The 24,518-nt window shown below is 30.7% G+C and overlaps 1 long non-coding RNA gene across 1 annotated transcript; it reads right to left on the bottom strand.

The window, feature by feature from the left end:
- Nucleotides 1-731: 731 nt before the first annotated feature.
- LOC139527201 (uncharacterized) lies at nucleotides 732-22,496 on the bottom strand. Its single transcript, XR_011665294.1, has 4 exons — nucleotides 22,347-22,496; nucleotides 6,359-6,462; nucleotides 4,420-4,510; nucleotides 732-877 (listed from the first exon to the last, which is right to left on the bottom strand). It is a non-coding gene; the product is annotated as an uncharacterized lncRNA (long non-coding RNA).
- Nucleotides 22,497-24,518: the final 2,022 nt, after the last annotated feature.

A 24,518-nucleotide genomic window follows, 5' to 3' on the forward strand; every position in this document is an offset into this window, starting at 1 on the left:
TTCGTCAATGTCAACGGAGAGCTGGTATACTGGTAAAGTATTACTTTTCTGTAATGAAAGTGATCCTTGTGTAGCAAACATAGATACATTTCTGTCAACGAATAGATGAACACAATTCCTGCATTTATGGCTTTATAATAATAAACTCATCATAGACACCGGGACTCAATTTTATATATACGCCAGACGCGCATTTCGTCTACAAAAGACTCATCAGTGACGCTCGAATCCAAAAAAAATAAAAAGGCCAAGTAAAGTACGAAGTTGAAGACCATTGAGGACCAAAATTCATTAAAGTTTTGCTCAATACAGCTTTTAAGGTAATCTATGCCTGAGATAAAAAAAAAAAAGTCTTAGTATTTTAAAAATTCTAAATTTTGTAAACAGTTAATTTATAAATATAACCATATCAATGATAATTCATGTCAGCACAAAAGTATTATTATATCTTATTATTGTATAGCTTTGGCTTTATAACGAAGATGTAGAAACGTTCTCTTGTTTCAGTACTTTTAACTCAAGAACAAGAAATTTTCGAAATGGAAAATGTTGATAATCATTTAAAAAATCAAAGTTACAAAAATATATTTGATGTAAGGTTCAATTGTATTCTACGTCTATTATATCTTCCTTCGTTTTTGATTTGTATATGTGTTACAGAAAAAAACAACAGAATTGGTGACTTCAAAAACTATTATTTGTCCCCTTCTTATTGAATACTGTATCTATAGTAATTAAATCATTGCAAGCTTGTCTGCTTGACCGCAGTGGTACTTGGAGTAAATCGTGTTTGTGTTCTCCTGTCTAACATGTCGGTATGTGTTGTCCATCTACAGCATGATTTCATGATAACCTTGTATTCATTCTTGAAATTTTCCTAAAAAAATATATATTAGAAAACTTCTTATTAAGAAATAAAACCGATGATATTTCAGTTTTTCATAATTACATTGTAATCATTCTTGAAACTTTTCTAAATATATATATAAGAAAAACGAATAAAACCGATGATATAACTAAATAAAAGCTACATATTTTTTTAATGATGAATAAGATACCTCCAAGACATACAATTAATGGTGTAGACGAACCCGTATTAACTTTCGAACAATCTTTTACAGCTTACGTTCCTGTTGGCATATTTTCCCGGTTTTCGTCAGAATCATATAAGTTTAGAATAACTACAATGTAGTTTGATACCCTGGAAAACATTCTGTTTCATTAAAAAATCAATATAACAGTCTACGAAACCAAATGTGTCATAATTATTTGAATTTGTTATTACTTTGAGACATTTTGAAATAATTGACAAACTTTATTTAATTTTTGGCCTTGGTAAATAAAGGCAACAGTAGTATACCGCTGTTCAAATTTCATAAATGAATTCAGAAAATCAAATTCGGGTTACAAACTAAAACTGAGAAAACACATAAGAGGAGAACTACGACACAACAGAAACACAACACTAAAATGTTGCATACACAGAAACTAACTATGATATAACAATGGCCATTTTTCTGACTTGGTACAGGACATATTAAAAGAAAAAGGTGGGTTTAACCTGGTTTTGCGGCCAGCCAAACCTCGCTCTTTTATGGCAATGTTAAAAATAACATTGCAATGACAACATTACATGACAGGACTACAGTAGAAGTAAATACAAGAACATTCAGGACAAAGAAATACATATATAAACATTAGAATAGGACATTTCGACATGCTAATAGTTTTCTAAGGTAACAGGCTTATACTTTTATACACCATATGTGCGTTTCGTCTACATCACCAGTGACGCTCAGATCAAAATAGTTAAGAAAATCAAACAAGTACAAAGTTGAAGATCATTGGTGACCGAAAATTCTAAAAAGTGGTTCCAAATACGGCTAAGGTTATCTATGCCTAAATAATATTACATAATACTAGAACACACCCGTGATATCGCGGGTCCGTAACTGAATTAAAGCATATAACTATGCGAAAGCCTTATTTTAGTATTGGTATTGTCATCTGAGAAAAGTCATGCCGATTATAAGATATACAGTTTACTCTGCTTTAAAACTCTTTCATTGTGAACCCGTCGACCTGGAACTTATCAATTATTGGTAATATTAATTATTTGGAAAACAAAAGGTCCTGGAATGAAGTATTTTTTAATCAACAGCACTGTCCTTTATTATTTATAATAAAGTTGAATTATTTGATTTGCTGTTTTACGTCATGCCCGCTAACAAATTGAAAACTGTACCTATACGCCTTATTTTAAATCTAGATTTTTAGTATTCGTATTGTTATCTTAGAAAGTATTACTGATTAAAATGCTACAATAGGGAACAATTAGACAATGATTGAATTTAGAAGTGTCAACCCTGTGGTTATGACCCGTGTGTATAGCAAAATCCTAAATACACCGTTAAACTTTGGTGGTGCGCCTATCAGATGCAGAACGTACAGATCAGATAATAGGTAACAGGTGAATATACTATTGGTATCGGTATCGGATTCGACCCGGAACTTTATTTTTTTATTGGCAATATTAATTATGTGGAAAACGAAAGGGTCTAGAGGGGTGTAATTTTTAATCTGCACCATTGTCCTATATTAGCTATATATAAAGTTGAATTCTTTGATTTGTCGTTTTTACCCGATGACGGCTGACAAATTGGACCTCGTTATTTTAGTATTATAGATAACTAAAGCAATGAATCGAAACATACTTACCGCTGCTAGAAAAAGGAGGTGGTACACCAAAGGGACACGTGCAATTCGTGTTTTGAAGAGAAATTTGACAACGCAAACACGAAACGAAAGATTACGATAAAACAAAACTTCACAAATCAATATTTAGAAAACGTAGGCAAAAAACTCATCAACCTTAATCCAATCAAAATTTGAGACGATCTTAATTGCTCCGAATCCGTCTATTATAGTTTGCATCATTCAATTTTTATCAAAAACTGGTTTTTTTTAACCAAACTGCAGCATAAATTCTTTCTATGCATCCGGTCTCACTAATTCTCTTCTTTTTAAATTTCTTAGATTTATTTTCTCCTGATTTGTGTGATATGAATAGATTGATGAAATTTGAAAACTTGTACTGTTGATTTTGAATTAATCAATTTGTATGATCAAAAGCCCTTATTGTTCACATTATTGTCAAATCTGCTAGAAAAAGGGGTGTTGCACCAAGGCGACACTTTACAACTCGTGTTTTGAAAAGAATTTGATAACGCAAGAACGAAACGAAAAACGACGATAAAACAAACCAAAAGACAAGTTTAAAAAACAATATTTCGAAAACCTACACAGAAAAAACTTAGTACCACAAACCCAATCAAAATCTCGGATTTGTTCCAAGTGCTCCGAATCCATAAATGATTGTTTGCATCATTAAATTATTGATAAAAAGCAAAATCTTTAAAAAAAAAAAACTTCAGGAATTCGCCGTTTCAGAATCTAATGCATTATGGGTAATATTTCCTTATGCGTACACTAAAACGTTATGATTGGTTTAAAACGTGATAAACAATGAAAATTCAATCAATGACGTAACGTTATTTTCATTTTAATGTACGAACAATGTGATTGCCCATAGTCCTTTAGATTTAAATTATATAAATGTAGCAAAACTACGAAATCAAATATCCACGTAAATGAAAATTATATTTAATCCACGAAAATTGTTACCGACGAAAATAATTGTATCCACTATATATAGTATTATGCATCTTTCATGACATTTCAAAGGACAATATCAACCGGTCTTATTTAATTGAAAATATGCTATGGTGCTCTAAACAAACATTTTAATTTTAAAATCATATCATGTTATTATCAGCTTAAACAAAGGAAAATAAAGGCAGCAGTAGAATACCACTGTTTGAAACTCATAAATTGATTGAGAAAAAAAAACAAATCTGGGTTACAAACTAAAACTGCATCAAATATAAGAGGAGAACAACGACACAACAGAAACACAACATTAAAATGTAACACCCACAAAAACGAATTATACTATAACAATGGCAACTTTTCTGACTTGGAACAGGACAATTTTAAGAAGAAAAAAAATGGTGGGTTGAACCTGGTTTTTTGGCATGCTAAGCCTCCCGCTTTTATGGCAATGTTAAATATAACATTAGAATGACAACATTAGAAACATCTCAGGTACAACAACTTATTTAATATCTAAATACTTAATGCTAAAAAGAAATCAAAACAGTAAACCTAGCAGCCCAAATTATTAGAAAAAACAATAAATAAATTGGTACATATTACAAACTAACGAAATTAAAGCTAGTGGTGGGGAGGAATTTATCAAGTCTAAATTATTCAAAGATACCAGGCTAACTCTTTTGTATGCCAGACACACGTTCCGTCTACTAATGATTCATGAGTGATTCCCGAATAAAATGTACTTACATTCAAAAGTCCATATATAAACGGATTATAGCATGCACTGCTCATAGCCAACCAGTAGGAACATAACCAAACGATGTTAATATACTTGAATCTAGAAAAGGAAACGAGCATTTTAATCTTAAGCAATCGAATTTCATTACTAATACGAAATTAATGATGAGCTTTTAAAAGGCTAAATAAAATAAAGACGAATGTGCATTTAGGAATCCTAAAAAAATTATCAGCAAAATCTCCGACTAAAATGCTATTATAACCGACAAAAAACCATAAATTTGAATTGTTGTTACAAAATAAATATCGTAGTTCGTTTATAACAGTGATATCATACATTAAAGTGTGTGACAAAATTTTGTGAGGTTATTCGATGTTTGCTAAACCACTGTTTATGTCCACGCTATTAATGACAATACCACTTTATCAATCAGAATGAATTTTTTGGCAGTGTTTTACAAAAAAGAAATTTACTTTGAAATCACGTATTATTTGTGAAATATTGAATATTTAAAAAGGTCGAATTTTGGGTATAAAGTCAATAGTTATGTTGACTTTTGAAGCCCACACTTTTTATCGCTTAAAATACACAAATTAAAGATCCGAAAACTATAACAATAGAAATAACATGTTATTGAAATTATAGCAAAACTTTTGGTCCGTTATTGCATAAATATTAGTTTCATTATCTTCCAATTTCTCTCTATCCAGATTACTCCTATTACTTATTATGATGTGGACCGAGCATTGTTATTAAATCTTATGCAATTTGATTGGTTTAAGTTTTTATTAGTTTACCTTTTTACTGTTTATGATTTTCAAACGAGAATATTGATTAATTCAGACCGTGGTCAATGAAAGGTATGAAAGGTAAGAATTGCCTATTCTTATATGTTCACAAAATTTTCAACATACACATTAGATAAATTATTTGATAATAGTCTATTCCCCATTTCCATTCTCAATTTTATTGCAAAAAAAAAGTTTACGAATAAGAAGTTTTATCCATTAAACAAGTAATTTTTCGAAGATAAATGACGAAATACATTTAACGCACGGCTACGCCATTTCAAATTATTGTTTATCTTTACAAAACAAACCATGTCAATCTAATTGGAATATTAAAATTAATCAAGTAATCCCAATCTTATATAGTTAGTAAATAAGTCAAAATATGTCCGATCTGCCTATTTTTGGACAACAAAAGTCGAAAAGATCGTTTTTAGGTCAGTTTAGTCTACCTCACACTATCTTGTTAGGTAAATATGTCTTCTTAAATGTTGTTAATTTTATTTGATTACAGTCATGTACGTTTCGATAATTTATATGTTACTATTATAAAAATCAGACAAATGAACACAAGCATAGTTGAGTCAATTAAGGTACTACTACTGAATGTTTCTTTTTATCTACGAGAAGGCAAATATACAAACTATACATATATATTTATGTATTATTGTCATTTTGTTTATTTTCTTTTGTTTCATTTTCTGACATCAGACTCGAACTTCTCATAAACTGAGTTTTACTGTGCGTATTTGTGTGCGTTTGATTTCCTACATTGGCTAGATGTATAGGGGAGGATTTAGATAAAAAAAAATTAAAAAACATGTTTAACCCAGCCGCAATTTTGCGCGTGTTCCAAGTCCTTTGTTTGTCTTTTATGATTTTTTTAATTTTAGTTTCTTGTGTTTAGTTGTCTTTAGTTTCGGAGTTTAATATGACGTTCATTATCAATGAACTAGTATATATAATTGTTTAGGGGTCAGCTGAAGAACGCCTCCAAGTGCGAAAGTTTCTCTCTGCATTGAAGACCCATTGGTGGCTTTCGGTTGTCGTCTGCTCTATGGTTTGGTTGTTATCTCGTTGACATATTCCCCATTTCCATTCTCAATTTTACTTGTGTATTGTATTTATATTAATGGGTAGATATTGATGACATACGTACAGATTCATCGTGTCAGGCCAGAGCACGTACAAAATGTTGTAGGTCTGTAAAGGTAACCAACAAAAGGCAAACAAACAAACAACGATAATCAACATCTTCACAACCTAAAAAAGAAAATCAATTTAACTTCCATTTTAGACTTTAGATTTCAGAAGAAAAATATTTAAAAAAAAGCAAAAAAAAAACCCCATGATGGCGTTTGTAAAATTTACGAAAGGGAATGTTCAACTTCATCACTGAGCATTCTTATCCTATGAAAAAAATATTCTATAAAATTCGTGCTTTTTAATCACACTGGATGTATCATCATGAAGTAACCTTCAAACAAAACCCTGTGTAAGCAAAGAATACTATGTTAAATATTTGCATTGTTACATTTTTGTTTTTGTTCATTATTTTGTACATAAATCAGGCCGTTAGTTTTCTAGTTTGTATTATTTCACATTTGTCATGGTAGAGCCCTTTATAGCTGACTATGCGGAATGGCTTTGTCGATTGTTGAAAGCCGTACAGTGACTTATACTTGTTCAATTTCTGTGTCATATGTTCTATGTGGATAGTTGTCTCATTGGTAATCATACCGCATCTTCTCATTTATAATAATTATCTAAATACGGGATGAGCAATATGACAAATAGTGGCCTAAAAAGTATTACAAAATTTATTCAAAGTCAACTCTGCCTGTGTGAGTAAGAACCTTAATTTCTGAGTGGATGAATTATAATGCCAGTACTGTATTGAAACACTAACTAAAAGTACCGAAACTCTGACTAAGAATTCCTAAATACTAATGTTGATTCCCTCGTGGAATAAGAATCTACATTAAACGAAATAAAACTTATTAACATATAATATGGTCATAAAGCTATTCTCGTGAGTCTAGTCTTAATCATGTTCAACTTTTAAAATTTGTTCTTTGAGCGTTATCTATGATTATAAATTTACAAAAGCGCTTCAGAAACATATTATTTTTAGGTTGTTTTTTTTTTTTATACAAAAGTCATCAAAAGGTTTGCAAATGGTTTCGATAATATATACACAATTGCAACAAGTATAGTTGAATAGTGCTTAAACTTCGAAACTCTCTTACAGCAATAGAATTAGAAACAAATAGATATAGGAAGATGTGGAGTGAGTGCCAATGAGACTACCATGACAACTCTCCATCCAAATAACAATTTATAAAAGTAAATCATTATAGGTCAATGTACGGCCTTCAACACGGAGCCTTGGCTCACACCGAACAAAAAGCTATAAAGGGTCCCAAAATTACTAGTGTTAAACCTTTCAAACGGGAAAACCAATGGTCTTATCTGTATAAAAAACGAGAAAAGAGAAACACGTATAAATTACATAAACAAACGACAACTATTGTACATCAAATTCCTGACTAAGGACAGGTGGTAACATCTGCAGCGGGATTAAATTTTTTAAAGGTACCAAACCTTCTCCCTTTTTCTGAAACAATAGCACAACATCACAACATAGAAAACCACACGATAAAAGATCAATTGGAAGGCTTAACTCGATCAAAAAACGTAAATTAACACACTATGAACGAATAAATTTGATCTGCGATACCTGAAAGCATTTAGTTATGACAATAAACTACCACAAAAGTAAATCCGTACATTGGAAGGATGCGAGCTGCAACATTAGCCATTGCATTCTAGACTACAAAAACGTGAGTAAAGGAGACTCAAAAAATATCATAGGGAAATTCATACACATTAGTCATAAACAGAGAATGAGGAATGAATAGAGCGAATTTTTTGCTTACAATCTACAATAATAATCGTTATAATTAGCACAGATCACAGTTCAGGCGGTGATTGTTCCTATTCCGATTATGAAAAAATTAGAATAACAAAGAAAAGAACTTCGATGAAAATATACAACGAAAGGTCCCTAATCAAATAACAAAATAAAAAGCTCAAATACATCAAACACATTAAACGAATGAATATCAACACTTTCCTTAGCCCAATTGCGCTAGAATTTTGTTTTAACTTTTACTGACTGTTATTTTGTATCGCAGATACTGCTTTTCAACATTAATTATTTATGAAAAAATTCACTTCCGTCCCAAACAAAACTGATGCAACTCACGACTGCATGTTTAACCTTTATCAATAACTATAACAAGTCAAAATAAGAATTAAGGACAACACATTCACTGCTAACATCATTTAAATGTAATCCTAAAAGGAAGTGCTTCCATCTTTTTATATTCCTGTAGGGTGAATCATATTCATCAAAAGACATGTATATTTGGGGCATTAACATATATCTAGAACTGCTGTTAAAGTCTTAAGTAATTACATATTGGAGTAAACGACATATGAAAGGTGCGTTTGTAGAAAAGTGGAAGAAATTATAAAAACCTACTTATGCAAAAATAAAACCATGTTCCTTTCTCATTGTTAATTTTCAATTTCTAGTTTATGATTTTACATAAGATATTTTGTATGCATTTTGCATTTCTCAGTTGTATCTTTGTACTCGTGTTTGTAGTAGATTCCTATCTTTAAATTCCTACTATAAACACATCTGACATCTATTTAAAAATTATGTAATCAGCTTGATATCATTTCAATAAAAAACAAGGTGTGAAAATTAGCTTACCTTCTTCATATTTTTGCGCCTTCTGTTATCCCTATGAAGTCCAGATTTAATTCCAGGAAATGTGCTTTGCCATAAGCGCTGTGTTATACGAATGTACGAAAATGATATGACGGATAAAGGGATAACATACTGCATCAAAAGCTGTACAATTGAGTAGGATATATTGAACTTATGTGTAGGCCAAACTGGCAAGCAAACCTTGCCGTCTGTTAAATCTTCAAGCATAAACCGGTTTTCGATCTTATAATAAATTGCCTCTGGCAACGCAGATCCGATGGAAATTAGCCAAACGCTAGTTAAAATCAAAATAGCAACCTTTTTCGCAAACCTAGCCTTTAATGGCAACAAAACTGCCACGCACCTGTCAATAGCAATGAGTGTTAATGAACATACACTCACATTTACAGACACACTTTTCACAAATGGCGCCACTTTACACATGAAGTCGGCAACAAACCAACGCTGCAGCAAAGCTGACTGAAAATGAAATGGCGTCGAAAACATTCCAAGAAGTACATCGGAAAAAGCAAGGTTTGCAATAAATATGTTTGTAACAGATTGCATTCGTTTCCTCGATTTGACCACAAACAAAACCATCGAATTGCCAACGACGGCGATGATTGAAACAAGTCCATATGCAACGGCGAATAAAGCAATAACTATAACTGGACATTCATAATGTTGATTTTGTTTATAATATTGCTGTATAACTCTTATCTCTGATTGAGTAATATTGTTTAATTGAACAAATGTTTTAAAACTTTCAGCGTCTTGAAAAAATGCCATTATAAAACATTTGCGTTATATCTTTATGTTGAACATACTGAAAATTTTTCGATAAATGATTCAAATGCTTGCAACGCGAACTTTATTTCTTAAGAAATTGAAATCAATGCGCAATCAGTTCAACGTCATAACATTTCATTATCGATAAATCTTGTTTGTTTTTGTGTTTCATCGCAAACATTCCTGTTTCTCCTACACTTTTATCTTATTGATGACTTATTTTTCTGGGATAAATTTTTTATCTTTTAATGATAATCATATATCATATTGATGGGCAAATAGCAAATTATTACTTGTAATATTTAAAGCTGCGTATAAAAATATAACAATATTTTTTTCTTTTTGCTACTTTAATGTTTTTCTACACCAAGGTATACATTTTTATTTACATGTTATCGCCACATTAGGTTATCCTGGTAGTGGGTGGTCATATACAAATCTAGGCTGCTTGTACCATTGTTATAACATGTATAATGACTGAAAAGTATTTCTGACGTGAAATTGTTGATCAATATTACGTTGACTTATTCCTTACTGCAATATTGTATTCTTCTTATTCAGATTTGCATTGCTAAGTCTCGGCAATATGGAAATGCAACAGTTTTTTGTTCATTCTGATTTAAGTTTAGGTAGGGATTTAAAGAAATGTTTCACGTAGAAAGAAACCTTACAATAATTACAATAATTTTTAGTTATCAAAAGTACCAGGCTTATAATTTAGTACGCCAGACCCGAGTTTCGTCTACATAAGACTCATCAGTCAGTGACGTTCATATCAAAATAAGCCAAACAAGTACAAATTTGAAGAGCATTGAAGATCCAAAATTCCAAAATGTTGTGCCAAATACGGCTAAGGTAATTTATGCCTGGGATAAGAAAATTCTTAGTTTTTTCGAAAAATTCAAAGTTTTGTAAACAGGAATTTTATAAATGACCACATTATTGATATTCATGTCAAAACTTAATCGCTTAAGTGTTGACTACTGGGCTGGTGATACCATCGGGGACGAAACGTTCATCAGCAGTGGCATCAACCCAGTGGTGTAAATAGTTATCAAAAGTACCAGGATTATAATTTAGTACGCCAGACGCGCGTTTCGTATACATAAGACTCATCAGTGACGCTCATATCAAAATATTTATAAAGCCAAACAAGTACAAATTTGAAGAGCATTGAAGATCCAAAATTCCAAAATGTTCTGCCAAATACGGCTAAGGTAATCTATATCGAAAAAACCCATTATAGAAACCAGGATTGAAGTTTTGTAGTTGCGCCAGACGTGCGTTTCGTCTACAAAAGACTCATCAGTGACGGTCGAATAAAAGTTAAAAAGGAAAAATAAAGTACGACGTTGAGGAGCATTGATGACCATGAATTCCTCAAAGTTTAATACAGCAGAGGTTCAAAATCTCACGTCAAGAAATTCGTGAAACGCCAATGATTTGGAGAGTCAAATTACCCCAGGTTAGTCAAGTATTAAATTTTTCTAAGCAAACACAAGTAAGGTAAGCATTAATATCATTTATATGAGGATAAATGACGATTTTTTTAATTCATGTGTGATCATCAGTATATGTTCGGAATATACAAAATTGTCTTCAAGACTGTAAGATATATTTTAAGTACTATATATATATATATAGAGAGAATAACCATACATTGTCTCGAAATATCAATGTTATTTGTACAAGGCTTAGAAACAGGTTGTGCCGAGCATTTCTACCTGTTTCGAGCCGAGTACAAATAACATTGAAATTTCGAGACAATGTATGGTTATTTTTTATATACAGCAACTCTTATAACTGTTCTAAATGAACTATTTAGGCGTAAAAACCATCTATTTTTAATTTGGAGCGGACGACGTTAAATTTCCGCGAACCTGTATGATTTATTGACGTCATAAATAAAACTCTATGGAAACCAATTGTCAACGTCAACAAAGTGATATGCGGTCAGTGACCGTATATATCATATGAAAAAAGTAAAAGCACAAAAATACTGAACTCCGAGGAAAATTCAAAAAGGAAAATCAAAAATCAAAAGGCAAAATCAAAATTCCAAACACATCAAACTAATGGATAACAACTGTCATATTCCTGACTTGGTACAGGCATTTTCTAATGTAGAAAATGATGGATTGAACCTGGTTTTATAGCTAGCTAAACCTCTCACTTGTATGACAGTCGCATCAAATTCCATTACATTAAAAATGTCAAAAATAGGGCTACAGCAGTCAATATTGTGTTATCATCTTAATATCACTATAAAAACAACAAATGTAACGAAGAAGCACAAAAAGGCATACATCAAATTTAACATACTCATACTGCTTTTTCTTATACGACCTAATTTATCTATGTTAATATATGAATATACAGTCAATGCAATTTGACAGCTCAAATAGCACAGCTGCAGTATATATATATATATATATATATGTGAAGCCCAGGTGGTCGTGTGGTCTAGCGGGACGGCTACAGTGCAGGCGATTTGGTGTCACGATATCTCAGTAGCATGGGTTTAAATCACGGCGAGGGAAGAACAAAAAATTTGCGAAAGCAAATTTACAGATCTAACATTGTTGGGTTGATGTCTAGACGAGTTGTATATATAAATATATATATATAAATATATAAGTACTAGATCACCTGAGAACGCATTCGGTATTTTGATATATTTCGTATTGACCAGTTTTTAGTATTCTACGTCATGAGTGTACGTATATTATTAAGAATAATATGTATCAAAACAGAAAAAAATAGCCAGACATCAATTTTTTTAAAACAAAGTAGTTTTGAGAAGACTATGACCAACCTTCATTCGAAAATGTTGTTTTTCAAGTAGAACATATATGTTAAGAAAACAAATATAATATACCCAATGAAGATGTAATAAAACGAAAAGTTTCTTAAATGCATAGATAAACCCTAAATGATAAAATTGGCGTAACGACTCGGAATAAATGTATTTTATCAGTCCTTATATTAAAATAACTAATTTGTCGTTAGTTTTCTTCAATTATATTCGATGTGATCATTCAAGTATTACTGTCTGGGCTCCATCTGTTTGGATGCTGTTTAAGATTCTTTATTCGAGTAAATTGAATTGGTTATATACAATCAATACGCATACTACTTTTGTTAGTGAAACAACAGTTTATTATTTCAATGCATCTAAATTTTCAGATTATGTATTGTAGCAAGAATAATACGAGGGAAAAATAAACAAAGGTCTCATCTGCACTAGATAGTTATAAATTGTAAACAAATATCGAATTTTACAGTGTTGTACGAAACTTATGTATTGCTGCATTTATTGCGCTTCAAAACAATTGAATTGTTTTATGTAAACGGAATGATACTTCAGATGAATAGAAAATGCTACATTCCTATTTTATTTGTTGTTCAAAGAAAATTCGCAGCATATGATATTTCCTAATCTAAAGAGCAGTTTTGTATGATAATGACACAATCTTAGTGCTATATGTTAGATAAAATTGCATCTGATAAAGAGGTTGTTTTCCTAATACTAGTTATCTGCCATAACAAGAAGAGAAAGGAACCAGACACACAAGGGAAAACAAAAAAAGTCAAAGACACCATAAATAAGAAAATGTGGTATGAGTGTCAATAAGACAAACACATTGTCATGATATGAAGGCAAACAAACAAACAAAATAGCAAAGATGATACTACCATGGGAAAACATAAAATAATTGTAGTAATATGTAGCAGATTATGTTAGCGTCCGTAAAATAGTTAAAACCTTAATAGTAAGCTGAAACTCTTTATCCTCGATAGAAATAAATGAACCACATGCACTGAATTATCGTTTAAGAAAATGACTAGCCGTTCTTATTTAAGATATGTACAGTCATTTAAGCTTTTAATTTTGCAACACAAAGGGAAGAAACAATATATAAATTTTCCCTATCAATTACATGTATATCATTACTATCCATCCGGTTATTATTGTGTGTCTTTTGTGTCGTTGTTTCCTGTTGTATTTGAGTGTGAATTCACATTGTTATAAGACGTGTCACGGTACTTTTCTAACTCAAATTCATGTATTTAGTTTCGATGTAATATTTGTTATTCTCATCGGATTTTGTCTAATGCTTAGTTTGTTTCTGTGTGTGTTACATTTAAATGTTGTGTCGTCATTCTCCTATTATATTTAATGCATTTCCCTCGGTTTTAGTTTGTGACCCGGATTTGTGTGTTTTATTTCTAGCGATTTCTGAGTTTTAAAATCGGTATACTACTGTTGCCTTTATTTATGGTTTAGTATGGTGTTCTATAATTTACAGATAACCTTAAAATCTGCGTGTAAACAAATTGATACAAAAGGTTAAGTAAACTTATAAAGTTGAAAAATATTTATACTACTTTAAAAGAATACATCGGAATGCAGATCGTAAATTCCTACAGTTAACTTTGATATACTAATAGAAAAATGCAAATATATTTAAAACCCGCTGCACCTGTCCTAAGTCAGAATTCTGATGTTCACTAGTTGTCGTTTATTGATTTGGTTTTTCCCATTTCCCTTTTTTATATAGATTTGACCGTTATATTCCTGTTTGAATGGTTTTAAAGTAGTCATTTCTTGAGCCCTTAAAAGCTTGATGTTCGGTGTGGGTCACTGCGCCGTATTGAAGACCTTATTTTTACTTACCTATAATGGTTAAGTAGTAGTTTGGTGCTGACATGAATATCAATTATATATGGTTATTTTTTTTTTATTTGCTGTTTGCAAAAGTATGCATTATTCGAAATACTACGATTTGTTTTTATCCCAGTTATAAATAACCTTAGCCGTATTTGACACAACTTTTTTGAATTTTGGGTCCTCAATGCTCCTTAACTTCATACTTGTTATTTTTATTACTATTTTGATATGACCGTCACTGATGAGTCTTATGTAGAAAAAACGCGCGTCTGTCATATCAAATTATAAGCCTGGTACCTTTCAAAACAATTTACTTTTATAAATTGTGACTTGAATATTAGTTGTCTCATTGGCACTTATACCACATCATCTGAAATCTATATTTATAGCTATTCAAATCTCATTCATTTAGTACAATCCAGGTAAGAAACAAAGAATGAGGTCATTGTATTAACTTAAATGTGTCGACAAAGTAAGTGTTTACGGTAACACATGCATGAACGGCAATGCGAATGTAAATTCAGGTAAAATGCCACATGGATTAGGACACAATCGGTTTATTTACTGTAACAATTGCTTTTTTACATTTACAGCTTTAAGACTACAAGTATTTATAGACACATTGTCTTCTCGCATATATAGCAAAAACGCAAATAAGATCCTGGAAAATTATAAAACTAAATAATTGCATTACGTCACCTATGTTTCAAAGAACAACATCTTGAGAAACAAAAGCAATATTTTTTTATTTATCATTATAAAGAACTGCATTGGCAAAAATCTTATTATGACAAAAATTAGGGTAGATAATTAAGGAATACTATTGTGAGTATTTGACATGTTTGCCTAAACAATTCTACTTCTACTTCTAATTCTGTGGTAAATGTAAATTTTACATATGACCATATCACTACCTACCCGTAGGGATAATAGCAAATTATACTTTAGAAGTATATTAATCATAGAAATGACTACCATTACTATACTCTTTTTGATCTCATAGCTCAACTGTATCGGTTCAAAAACATCATTGGCTTTCAAATATTCGACTTTATGTATGCATTGGAAAGATAAATAAAGAAAACCGCTTCTATGACAGTTCTTGTCCATTCGTTTTTGATGCGTTTTGTTATTTGATTTTGCCATGTGATTATGGACTTTCCGAATTGATTTTCCTCTAAGTTCAGTATTTTTGTGATTTTACTTTTTTCTGATGCATGAAATTTACACAGTGTTGTTTTCATTTTGTGCTTCAATCATTTCAAAAATTGAGGAATGTGTCAATCAAACTGAGTCAGATGTCATGTAATATTACGTAATTCTTTGGTTAAAAATATTTATATTTTAAATTGAAATGGTCACGATTTTCGTTGAAGCAACAATCTCTTAAATTTCTAGAGTAACGAAATATCAATTGTCAGCATATTGTTTTATCGTATGATATTCTAATAAACAATATTAATGAAAGGAAATTTAGGTTATTCCTCTAAAAGATGGCAACAGAAAGACAAAAAGGACAAAAGAACATCAAGGATCAGCGAACATATTTTTCATTAGTCATCTGTCCTATATACCGATATATCAAATTCTAAATTATCCCTATATAATAATGTTTTAAATGATATGCGGTAATAGCAATTTGTTCGCTTCGCATTACTTGACATGAAAAAGTAATAGCCTAGTCAATTTAGCTCTAAAATCACTCAACCTCCAACTAATTGCAACACAAGATTTTTTTAGTGCAAATTATAATATAGACTTGTACTAACAACATACGAAAAATATACATTGATATAATTTGCGGAAAATGTTATTTTGGGTGAAATATGTGGTTTTTAGAGAAAAAATGCTAAGTACAGGAAAAGAAGAAAAAATATTATTTATTGTTGCATTTTTAGACCTAAAGATTGTGGAAGACAGGAAACCTTATCTTAATAGACTATTGTGTAGTCCTTTAGCTATTATTATTCAAATCGAAGTAATTTTGAGGTGAAATGAGTAATTTTTAATGAAAAAACGTCGAAAACTGGAAACGCAGAAAATCCCCGTTGTTAATGGTTAATATTTTTTGTTTGATCTACATAGAAAAAAGAACATACTATTTTATGTTTATTTTGTGAAGTCCTGTAGCTATCACTAATAAAATTTGGGTAATTAGTTGAATATATGTTTTGAGACAGAAAACTCAATAACTGAAAATGAAAAAAAATCTTGGTTATTGGTGGTTAAAACTTTCGAGTTTTGGCATCTAGATTAGAAAGATCATATCACAGGGAGCTTGTTTCAAGTTGATTGGACTTCAACTTTATCAAAAACTACCTTGACCAAAAACTTTAATAGAAGTAGGACAGACAGACTGAAAAAACAAAATACCCTTAAGTGAGGGGCATTACAAATGGTTTAATACTTCCAGCTTGATTTTTAAAAACATAAAATTGAGAATGGAAACAGGAAATGTGTCAAAGGAAAACAAAGCCCCTATAATCGGTCTTCATCATAGCAAGTAAATCAGGCATACGAGGGTGGCTTCAGCTGACCCTCTTAATTATTGTGCACACTAGTTCAGCGAAATGGAAACCAACCTTGAAACTCCAATATATACACATGAACCAGAATTATCAACAACAAAAACCATAAATGCAATACAAACTAAGGCTAGAGGTTCCTGACTTTGGATAAGTGCAATAATGTGGTTGGGAGAAAAACATGTTGTGTGAGAACTCAACCTTCCCATAGTTTCTCTAGACAATTTAGAATAAAAAAACACACAGTAAAACTCGGTTTTAAAGAAGTGCATTTTGTGGAAGTTTGAAATTAGTATCTTATTTAATTTTTATGTATTTATAGTAATTAAATATGTAGGTATAATAAAAAAAGAAAAAATGATTGTGTTAAAAAATAACTGTGAATCAGTTTGGTTACTGCCTTTGATTTTGTCATGTTAATTGTTGGACGAGTTATTTTTCTAGCGTCATTGATTGTAGTCCTTAGTATCTTTTTCAACATTTGAATAGCATAAAGTCACAGTTGAAACACAGACCAATTTTACTTAGCATGCTCTATCAATATCCATGTTTAATTTCAGATATGTCAGCTTTCTATTTTTTTGGAACATACACTAGTTCATTGAATTAGCATGGAATGTAGATATTGTTTATGGCTATTTCAATATGATTATAATTTTACCTCAAGAGCTTGAATTTAAATAATAATTGTACCAAAGTTGTCCAATTTTGAATGTTGAAAATAAGATAAGCCGGCTGTTGAAAAAATTGATGGGATCACTTCCCGGAGGAAGTATTAATAGTAACAGCGCCTTTTGTGTGTACCCTAAACCTGTATGTGGTGGTTTGAAACATTAATCAAAGGATAATGACAAATAACTAACATGGGTTTTCTGCTGTATGACATATCATGGTCAAAGATATATATGTATATACAAAAAAGCATTACCAAGTTCCTTCTGATTGAATTAATTTAATAAAAGGAAATCAGCTTTAGCCTAAAAACTGAAAAAAAGTAGGCGACTTATGGCCAAAGATAGTCCTGTCTAATCTGACATTTTTGTTAGTTGTTTAGGTTGCTTTCTAATTGACTTTAAAAACCTCAAATCTCTCTTTATTCATAATTATACTATATTACTCATTTGAATGAAACTAATTAAATGAGATACACCTAATGCCTAAAGAATACAAATGTTTAGCTTTTTAGGCCCAATAAACTTTATCAGTGATCTTTTGGTTGTATGTTTGAAACCATGATTTATTGTAAAATCTCCCAACTCTAAAAATATGAGAAGATGTTGTATGACTTTATCAGTGATCTTTTGGTTGTATGTTTGAAACCATGATTTATTGTAAAATCTCCCAACTCTAAAAATATGAGAAGATGTTGTATCACTTTGTCAGTGATCTTTTGGTTGTATGTTTGAAACCATGATTTATTGTAAAATCTCCCAACTCTAAAAATATGAGAAGATGTTGTATCACTTTATCAGTGATCTTTTGGTTGTATGTTTGAAACCATGATTTATTGTAAAATCTCCCAACTCTAAAAATATGAGAAGACGTTGTATCACTTTATCAGTGATCTTTAGGTTGTATGTTTGAAACCATGATTTATTGTAAAATCTCCCAACTCTAAAAATATGAGAAGATGTTGTATCACTTTATCAGTGATCTTTTGGTTGTATGTTTGAAACCATGATTTATTGTAAAATCTCCCAACTCTAAAAATATGAGAAGACGTTGTATCACTTTATCAGTGATCTTTAGGTTGTATGTTTGAAACCATGATTTATTGTAAAATCTCCCAACTCTAAAAATATGAGAAGATGTTGTATCGCTTTATCAGTGATCTTTTAGTTGTATGTTTGAAACCATGATTTATTGTAAAATCTCCCAACTCTAAAAATATGAGACGATGTTGTATCACTTTATCAGTGATATTTTGGTTGTATGTTTGAAACCATGATTTATTGTAAAATCTCCCAACTCTAAAAACATGAGAAGATGTTGTATCACTTTATCAGTGATCTTTTGGTTGTATGTTTGAAACCATGATTTATTGTAAAATCTCCCAACTCTAAAAAATATGAGAAGATGTTGTATCACTTTATCAGTGATCTTTTGGTTGTATGTTTGAAACCATGATTTATTGTAAAATCTCCCAACTCTAAAAATATGAGAAGATGTTGTATCACTTTATCAGTGATCTTTTGGTTGTATGTTTGAAACCATGATTTATTGTAAAATCTCCAAACTCTAAAAATATGAGAAGATGTTGTATCACTTTATCAGTGATCTTTTGGTTGTATGTTTGAAACCATGATTTATTGTAAAATCTCCCAACTCTAAAAATATGAGAGGATGTTGTATCACTTTATCAGTGATCTTTTGGTTGTATGTTTGAAACCATGATTTATTGTAAAATCTCCAAACTCTAAAAATATTAGAAGATGTTGTATCACTTTATCAGTGATCTTTTGGTTGTATGTTTGAAACCATGATTTATTGTAAAATCTCCCAACTCTAAAAACATGAGAAGATGATGTTTGATTGGCAATGACAAAAATGTCCACAGGAGATAAGAATGGGTAGGATGTGAATGTTTTCAACTATATAGCTAATCGTTAAGATATAAAAAACTGTTAAGACAATGAATGGAAAAATAAATATGACAGACAGCAAACAAAAACCATCATGTACTAAAGGGCCACTCACTTGTGATAACCATATTCATAGTGTGCAGGGTTAACCATGTTTGCGAGCACTCGGCCCTCTCATAATCAGGAACTGTTGTGAAATAGCAAACAACATAAGTGCAAATTGTAAAACTCAGTTGGAAAGGGCTCAACTCAAAAAGGTCAGCACAGATTATTTGCTAAACCAATTAACAAAATGACACTGAGTTCCAATAGCTTGTTCAAAGTTAATTACAGTTGATGAATAAATACTCTTGGCACCGACTAAAATATAAATCAGTACACATCCGATTAGAAACAAGTGAAAAGTGGGTTAAGTGTTATTACTATATATTATATTGATGTTTTGGGAGGCGACTTTCCTGGTATGGAACCTTGTGGGTTTAGTTTTACAGCCAAAGCTTTATTTATATGGTGTGTAAGTACTGAGATCGTCACTAATTACAAGAGTAGTTTTTTGCTTCAGAAGCCAGGAATTTTCATTTGTGAAAAAATATTTAACATACAATCATTTAACACTCTTCATGCTTTTCATCAAATCTAAACATGTTTGTTAAAGAAGAAAAATGAAGAAAAAATAAATGTTTTCTTTTACAAATTTTGAGACAGGAAAGTGATGCATTTGTAATATTATTCTTTTGAACTGAGATAATTATGCATTGTATTGTATTACTTGAACTGTTTTAAAAAAAATACAAAACATTTTTTGTATAAATTATTTTTTTCAACTTTGGCAAATAAGGGGAAGCAACTCATATTTTATTACCTTACTTTTACTAAAAAATATTTTCATGAATTAAACCACTTTCCGCAAAATCTATTTTTTATATAGATTTAGTATGTTGTTCATTGATAGTAACATAATTGTTTTTCAGAGAAAAACCAATTGTTTTTCAGAGAAAAACCTTGTGTTGCAATTAGTTGTTGGTTGTTCCCTAACTTGACAAGACTATAAAGCGTATGAAACATAAGAAGAATATAGATAATATTATGCTAATACACTTTACTATAAATATATAATACAATTGAAACTGTGTGCCTGGCTGAAATATGTATTTAGAAATAAAAAGAATACATTTAAACAGGAAGTTAATTAAGCCTTAAATTTGATCTGATGATTTCCCAACAGACGTTTACAGAGACCTGTGAGAAAGAAATCTATTTTACATATCATTATTTGGAACATTGAATAATATAAGATTATCTATAACTGTTATTAAGTTTACTTTGCAGCAGAAAAAGCAAAGACGTCAATTTAATTAAAAATCAATCAAGAACGAGACACAATTTTCAGGGGACTTGGCTCTGAAATGAATTATGGTTGAAATGTTATCAAATTTACATACTTCAATGTATATGTTCTGGATTAACACATTATGGTTAAGATATGGATATTGTCGCAGGCAAAAGTTGCGTTACCGATATTCAAATCTCCGAAAGCAATTAAAAGTATTCTTGCCAGTTATTGTTTATACAGACATGCACAAATAGTGTATTCATAAAAATGTTGAATTAACTTATGATTGTAACAATATGACTAAGAGCACCAAACTCATTCACATTAAAACAATTGTTATATTATAGTTCGTTTCTGTGTGTATTACATTATAACGTTGTGTCGTTTGTTTTCTCTTATTTTTAAGTGTAAATTCACATTGCGATAAGACGTGTCACGGTACTTGTCTATCCCAAATTCATGTATTTGGTTTTGATGTTATATATATTTGTTATTCTCGTGGGATTTTGTCTATGTGTGTAACATTTTAGTGTTATGTCGTTGTTCTTCTCTTATATTTAATGCTTTTCCCTCGGTTTTAGTTTGTTACCCCGATTTTGTTTTTTCTCCATGGATTTGTGAGTTTTGAACAGCGGTATACTACTGTTGCCTTTATTTACACAGGATCTCATGAGAGTCAAAAAATGTCAATATGTCAGTATCAAGATTTATAAGTACTTGTTTTGAAATAAAGAAAATGTGTACATCCCAGAAACCAAATATACATGTAGTAGTGTTGTAGTTTTTTATGTTTAGAGAGGGTTAATATTCTATTTTATTTATTTTCAAACACCATCTAGTATGGGGTAAATTTATTTGATAATTCATTTTAATGTAATATATCTTCAAACTTTTTAGATAATTAATAGTATGCTCGGAAACAGTCACTTTAATGGGATTCAATAAATATTAGTATCCTTATTGTGTTTGTTAACTATATACAAAATAGTTATAAAAGGTACTAGGCTTTTAATTTAGTACGCCAGACGCGCGTTTCGTCAACATAAGACAGACTCATCAGTGACACTCAGATCAAAAAGTTATAAAGCCAAACAAGTACAAAGTTTGAAAAGGTGTATTTAAAAAAAATCCTACTTTTGTAAACATGAAATTTATAGAAATGACCATATAATTGAAATTCATGGCAACACCGAAGAGTTAACTACTGGGCTAGTGATACCCGCGGGGTGAAACGTCCACCAGCAGTGGCATCGACCCAGTGGTGTAAATAGTTATAAAAGGTTATCAACTAACTACAATAGTGCTTAAGTTAATGAATTAAGCTTCTATTTTTTCTAATTTAGTAGAAAAATTCATGACGGTTATATGAGGTACAAATGAAGCTACCCATCAAATATCAAATAAGTGTATGCTTGCAATTATAGGTCAACGTTCGACCTTGAACAATGATTAAAAAAACTCATACCTTATATGATCCTGATACATATGTGGCACTCGTCGTGTTGCTTATATGTATGGTGCCACATGTGGAGCATTCATCCTTCTCTGAAACAAAAATGTAAAATCACATCATAGAAAGACACACTATAAAATATCAATTAAAATGGCTCAATCAAAAGACATATTCAAACAAGGAAACATACATTGAACAAATAACAGAATAAATAAAATCATGGATGAATGATTAAAGTGACAGCATTATACCGCTGCGTAATGTTAAACAAACCTTCAACAAAAATCCGCCATTAAAGATAAAATTATACACAGGTAAATGAAAATAAGTTTGTTGATGATGTATATATAGAAAATGGAGAAAGAAAATAATTTTTACAAAATAAATAGTAAGAATAAAGAATTAATATGACTTATGCTATGTCATGTAATATTACGTTTTAAAGATTCGTTGAAGCAACAATTTATTCTTCAAATTTCTCAATTTTCTAGAGTAACAAAATATTAATTGTCAGATTTCATTTAAGAATTGAATGCTTCTTTTTGTAAATTTATTGGGGTGTAAAAACGTTGACCGAAGTACATTTTGTATGAAGCGCGGATGCGCTTCATTCTAAAAATGTACGCACGGTCAACCCTTTTACAACCCTATAAAGTTACAAAAAGAAGCATTCAATACTTATAATTACATTTTTTAGCTATGATTATGAAAACACGAATTTATATATTTTATTATTTAATTCACCTGTGCACTTTATTGTTGGAGCACGTGTTATCATGAATGAAAAGTTGTGTTGAGCAATGCAAATGCTTACGGAATAACACGTGATGTGCAGTTAGCCAATCAGAATAAAATATTATAATGAAACATACATCTAATGTAATTATTATCGTATGATATTCTGATATATAATATTAATGAATGGAAATTTAGATTATACCTGTAAACGATGGCAAACGAAAGATAAAGATGACAAAAGAACATGAAGGATCAGCACACAGTTTTATTTATACATTAGACATGTGTCATGTATACCGATATAGGTGGCACGGTAGTATTTGCATTCCAGAATTTAGGTTGCTCTTTTGTGTACCCTACTTAGGTAAATGTATCTAAACAGTGTGATCGGACAAAAAATACAGTATCAACTGAATATAATTTCCCAAACTGAGGGATGAATCAGGTGTAGAAAAATATGAAATAATTTTACATACAGATGAAAATGAATTTTTGAGAATTTTTTTAAATTTTGTATTCGCTGCACCATAAAAGACCTAAAAGTACTAGTGGCCTTAGGTTTTTAAAAATTGCAAAAAAAGTAAACGGTCATGATACATATTCAAATTCATTTCTGAATAGTAAAATGAAAGTACTTCAGTTAACTGTGAATGTAGAATTTTTTGAAGTGTTAGAAAGTGGTGAAAATTCTAAAAAGGCTATCATTATCCCTTATGGGCCAGGAAATACTACCGTGCCACCTGTATCGTCCCTAAATAATAATGTTTAAAATGATATGCGGTCATGGTAAATGTTCCGCTTATCATTACTTGACAGAGAGAATTAAAGCGTATGAAACATGAAGTAAAAATATATTATAATCCTACGACAATTTACTATAAATATATAATACCATTAAAACTGTGTGCCTTGTCGATTTTTTTTTATAAATAAATATGTTACATTTAAACGAGAGAAATAATGGAGTAATTTATAACAAAATAATGTACAAGGTGATTTACGAAAAACAAATGTTGATGCTTGTTTTTTTTTTAGTAAATACGATAAAGACTTCAATTCAATGATATCACAGTCGGTCATTTAATTTTTGGAATTTTCATAAAAGCCTCCAAGGAAGACATTCAAATGCGCTTAATAACTGTTTTATTGAAATAATGCATTTTTGACCAATGTAAAACCATTTAAATAGAAAAACCAAACGGTATTATCTCTATAAAAAACGAGAAAGCGAAACACATATGAACCACACCAAGAAACGGCTCCCACTGAATAACAGGTTCCTGACTACATTTGTACCTGATATAGTAATATAACATTACCACATAGAAAGAGACACTTTAAAATATCAATTGAAATGGCTTAACTCGATCAAAAAGAATTATTAACAAAACGTAGTCATAATTCAAAATGCAATTAAAACCAGAAGATTAATATGCGTTTTATGAA

This window comes from Mytilus edulis, chromosome 6, assembly GCF_963676685.1.
Source record: "Mytilus edulis chromosome 6, xbMytEdul2.2, whole genome shotgun sequence".
NCBI lineage: Eukaryota > Metazoa > Mollusca > Bivalvia > Mytilida > Mytilidae > Mytilus > Mytilus edulis.